Source organism: Triticum dicoccoides, chromosome 5A, assembly GCF_002162155.2.
Source record: "Triticum dicoccoides isolate Atlit2015 ecotype Zavitan chromosome 5A, WEW_v2.0, whole genome shotgun sequence".
Lineage (NCBI taxonomy): Eukaryota > Viridiplantae > Streptophyta > Magnoliopsida > Poales > Poaceae > Triticum > Triticum dicoccoides.
The window spans coordinates 428,275,453-428,281,006 of NC_041388.1; positions in this window are offsets into that span (position 1 = coordinate 428,275,453).

Sequence of the window (5,554 nt, forward strand, 5' to 3'; positions counted from 1 at the left end):
TGAAAGAAGATAAAAAGGAAAAGGAAAGAAAATGTCTGATAAAATCAAAGAGAAAAAGAAGAACAAATAAGTCAGACCGGAAGATTCTAGATGGTTTCTAAAACCTAAAAGTAGCAAAAATGGAAAATGGAATCATGTCTTTGTAAGTTATCTAATTGGGCCTACCCAGTCGTTCGGTAGTGTGGCCCGTCTGTGCGTTTTCTCGACAATTCACAATCACTAGTTAAGTTACTTCTTGCAAAGGTCACTCTCCACCTTCTAGCCGCTGACAGTGGATCGATGTTTTTTTCCCATAGATTCATTTTTATTAAAGACGTTTTATGTCTTGAACCGTGCGTCTAAATACCTCTGTCGTTTTCACCGTTAGATTTCTCGTGTCACAAGATCGCCAAAAGTAGATCCCATCTTAATAGCTTTCAACCCAAAAATCATGAAAAATTGGAAACAAGTAATATAGGGAAAAATGGCATAAAAAAAGAATAACGAAAGAAACAAACTGGAGGCCGGAAGCATAGTTATCGTTTTCATTTTTTTGTTTGTGGGGGGAGGGGAGGAATAGGTTGTGTTTTTCTCTATTTTTTGGGGAAGCAAATGTTGTGCTTTTCGTGTAAACAAGGTTGCAATTCTCATGGAAGCACAATTGTGCTTCTCACAGACGCAGAATTGTACTTCTCGTAAAAGCACATGTTGTGCTTTCCTCTTCTTTTGAAGAAAGCACCGATTGTGTTTCTACTTTTTTTTCAAGACGTGTGCTTTGGAAAAAGAAATCCCACCAAAACGTAGAGTAAACCAGGAAAATTTTGAAAAGACACAATACCCTTGAAAAAGCCATATTGAATCTGAAAATGCATACACAAAAATAAAACTAAGAAAATCTGAGCGCCCAATATGCAACATGTGGCGGCACCTAAGCACACCATACGCACTGACAAACCAAAAAAGTGACTTATTCGTGAGCCCCGCAAGGGGTAACCGCTAGTTAGTTGCTCCTTTCCAAGGGACAATTGGACGCATAGAGTGTCAAATAGAAAATCTAGTAACATATACACATCAGTGCAGTTTACTATTGGGCCGGCCCAACTAGGAAGTCCCCTTTCCAAGGCCTGGTTTCCTGTATTTTCTTTCAGGGTTTTTCTACTTCTATTTTTTTTGTCTTTCTTATATATTTCAGGTTTTAAGTTGCTTTAAAATTAAAAAATATTTTCTCAATTTCACGATTTTTTTAAATTTATGAAAGTTTTAAAATTCCACAAATAGTTTTGCCAAATTCTCAAAACATTTTTTAAAATTTGCAAAAAATTATTGAAATTGAGAACCTTTTTAAATTCATCGAACATTATTTAATACGTGAACTTTTTTTGATTGCTGATTTTTTTACATCTCGCAAATTATTTAAACTCATTGTGTTTTTCTCTATTTTTGGGGGAAGCAAATGTTTTGCTTCTAGTGTAAACAAGGTTGTAATTCTCATGGAAGCACAACTGTGCTTCTCACGGAAGCAGAACTGTGCTTCTCGTAAAAGCACATGCTATGCTTTTCTCTTCTTCTGAAGAAAGCATAGATTGTGTTTTATTTTTTTTCAAGAAGTGTGCTTTGGAAAAAGAAATTCCACCAAAACGTATAGAAAACCAAGAAAAAATTGAAAAGACATAATACCCTTGAAAAAGCCATATAGAATCTGAAAATGCATACAGTAAAATAAAACTAAGAAAATCCGAGCGCCCAATACGTGACATGTGGCGGCGCCTAAGCACACCATACGCACTGACATACTACCAAAAAAGTGACTTATTCGTTAGCCCCGCAAGGGGTAACCGTTAGTTAGTTGCTCCTTTCCAAGGGACAATTGGACGCATAGAGCGTCAAATAGAAAATCTAGTAACATATACACATCAGTGCAGCTATTTACTATTGGGGCGGCCCAACTTGGAAGTCCCCTTTCCAAGGCCTGGTTTCCTGTATTTTCTTTCGGGTTTTTTCTACTTCTAATTATATTTTGGCTTTCTGATACATTTCAGGTTTTAAGTTGTTTTAAAATTAAACAATATTATCACAATTTCTCTATTTTTTATAAATTTATGAAAGATTTCAAATTCCACAAATAATTTTGCCAAATTCTCAAAACATTTTTTTTCAAATTTGCGAACATTTATTGAAATTGAGAACCTTTTTAAATTTATCGAACATTATTTAATACACGAACATTTTTTATTGCTGAACTTTTTTTTTACTTCACGCAAATGTTTTAAACTCGTGAACAATTTTCAGTTTCACAGATATTTTTCAAATACACGAATATGTTTTGAAAACGTGGACATTTTTTTAATTCCAGAACATTTTCCAAACTTTGTGGACTTTTGTTTACATATTCACGAATATTTTCTTATAACACCAATATTTTTGTAATTGGTGAAAAAATTTATCCACAAATATTTGTATCAAACTGGGATTTTTTTTAAAATTTATGAACAATTTTCAAAATCGTGAACATTGTTTAAACTGCAAATATTTTCTAAATTGACAATTGTTTTCGAATTTATGAACTTTTTGTTAATCCACACCAATTTTTTAAAATGCATAACATTGTTTGAAATTAGTGAACCTTTTTCAAAATCAACAATTGAAAAAAAAACACATGTAATGTTAGCTCCCGCATTTTGCCGGCCCACTTAGCTACGTCCCGCTGGTCGGGGGTGCGCGGTTGCTTGAGTTCCACGGTAGGTCGCCAAATAAGAGCTCTCCAATGCTACATCTACGAGGTTACGTATGGTGTATGGATTGATCTTGATATGGAAAGTTTTGATTGGACTAAGGACAAGGGAGGGGCCCCATCCCGGTGAAATTCATGAGAGTTGGAAAGAATTAGAGGAAGAGCTCGTAATAACCCCTTAACAGGCCTGCAGGTTTAGCATTTGTTTTTATTATGGGCTAAGAGCATCTCCATTCGGATTGAGCTAACTTGGCCCCTTATACATGCTCGCTTTGAACCCTTATTTGTTCGTGCATGTAGCCGTGTACCCCAAATTGTCCAGTAAAATGCATATGATTGGTGAGGATGGAAAGACAAAGAAAAAAACAATAAAGAAAGATATAAGGTGGTACGGGGTGGGCTGCATTCAACGTGGCAGACTGCCCAAACACCATCATATTCTTCCCAAATATGGGTTGAGTTTGAGTGTTCGAGGGCACCAGAAAAATATGAGGACGAATTGGGGGTCCGGTTGAATGTAGTTTTGCCTTCTCTCTCCTCTTTGGGATGTTTGCGCAAAGATTCGAGGGCAATTTGAGGGGTCTGATTAGAGGTGTTCTAAGGATGTGTTTGGTTTGGATCACATGGTGGAATGTAATGGGTCCGTATCACACTTGGGCCTCATTCTCATGTTTGGTTGGTCATGGAACCGAAACCCACTCGTTCACCCTATTAGAATATTGCATCATTATGCGGAGCACACATACCTCCAATTTGGAGGAATCACGCGGCACGTGCTCTCGTCTCTCACGTGTCCCCGACTCACTCCATCCAAACCCTTTTTAAGTTCCACCGCCGCCACCCACTCAACTCTCTTCCTTTCTCGATCTGCTTTGGTGATGAACACTCCCGCTTCTTTGACTTTACGAGTCGCTTCTCCGTGGCACCCTCGTCTCTCCCTCTCTCATGGTGTGGACTAGCATGCAACAGGGTGGTCGACTAGCAACACGGCGGCAAACAAGCAGCGAGCTACCAGCGGGACGTTTGGCGAGTGGTTACAACGGCTAGCAACGGGGACACGGAGGTACATATCCTAACCTCCGCACCCTGTATATGTTCTAGTAGAGATAGGGAGGAGAATAAAATATTGCTGAAAATTAGAATTTACATTATCTAAATGAAAGAGCTATATTCCACTTACCATGACAATTCTCCAACCAAACAAAAGAGAAAAACCAACCCATTCCACTTTTTATGGTTGTACCATCGGATATATAACACAGGATTATACCATCGGACACTACTCAGGATAAATTTTTATGGTTATGGTTGTGCTTCAGTCAATATCCTTCTTTCTTTCTAAATGAAGGGCAAATTTACAAATTGATTATTTGATCAAACATCATGTGTGATTGAATAATTATTAGAAGAACTCGCATGTGTCAACTACAATGTGTATTTACTGATCAAATTTTATGGGAATTTGTACTGCTTATTCTTTGACTTTTCGTTAAAGAAAGTTCAATACAACCTGCAAATGTATGTTTCTAAAGTATGTAACACCATTTATGTTTCTGTATCCAAACTTCAAAGCACAAAAATTAGCAGGATCAGAATTGGAGGCCTACATGCCGGCTCGATGGCCCGATTAACCATGGGTTGCCCACGTATAACTCCAGAGTTGCTTCCCAAAAATGATGATCTAACCCTCCGAAAACTAGATCAGACCGCTAGGGAGAAATCGACAACTTTTAGCTCATGCACGTGCTTCTTCATAGGTGCATAACCTCTTGCACTCTTAGTATTTTTACTCGACCTAGCCTATCGAGACCTCCTAGCTTGCGCGCGGGTCACTGAATAGTCTCCTATTGCTCTGCCAACGATTTGGGCCAGCCCAGGTGCGGGGCGGGCGCCCTTGTTTTTTCCTTTCATTTTTTACGGTTGTTTTATGCTTCATTAGAAAAATGTTCAGATTATAAAAATTGAATTTAAAATAATCTTCAAGAATTTGAAAATGCACTCAAATTCAAAAAATATATTCGGGGGTTAAAAACAATGTTCTCAAGTTCAAAAGACATTCTTGAATTTGAAAAATGTTCACGAATTGAAACAATGTTCGTGAATTCAAAACATATTCAGTAGTTCAAAAAAATATTCACGAATTTTTAAAAATATCCCGATTTTTTTAAATGTTCATAAGAAAAAAAATGGTCAGGAAATTAAAAAATCATGAATAATAAAAAAATGTTCATGAAGTTGAAAAACCTGTTTGTGAGTTTGAAAAATGTTCACAAGTTTTAAAAAATGTTTGCTACTTTGAGCAAAATGGTCATGAATACCAAAACATGTTCACAAGATTCAAAAAATATTCATGAATTTCAAAACTGTTCATACATTTGAGAAGATATGCTCAACTTTCAATAAAATGTTAGCAAGTTTGAATAAAATGTTCATGAATTTCAAAATTGTTCTTGAATTCAAAAAATCTTTACAACTTTATAAAATATTCACGAATTTCAACATTTTTTACGATTTCCAAAAAATATCATCAATTAGAAATTTGTTTGTGATTTTGTTTTACCAATTTTGGATGAAAAGGAAAAGGAAAACCCGAAAATGAAATAAAATTTAAAAAAATAAAAACAAAATGAATAACATAAAATAAAAATATCAAAATAAAGTAAAAAAAGGGGTATCGGGAAGGTTTTAGAACCCTCCAGAAAACTAGTGGGGAAAGAAACACGGAATGGGCCACCCCATGAAGAGGGCGAGGCGCTCGGGGGCTATGCGGAGAATAGTATCCGCCATCTAAATGGTTACATTAGTTATGAAAAAAGATCACACCTGCACTAACTTTTTAGGCTA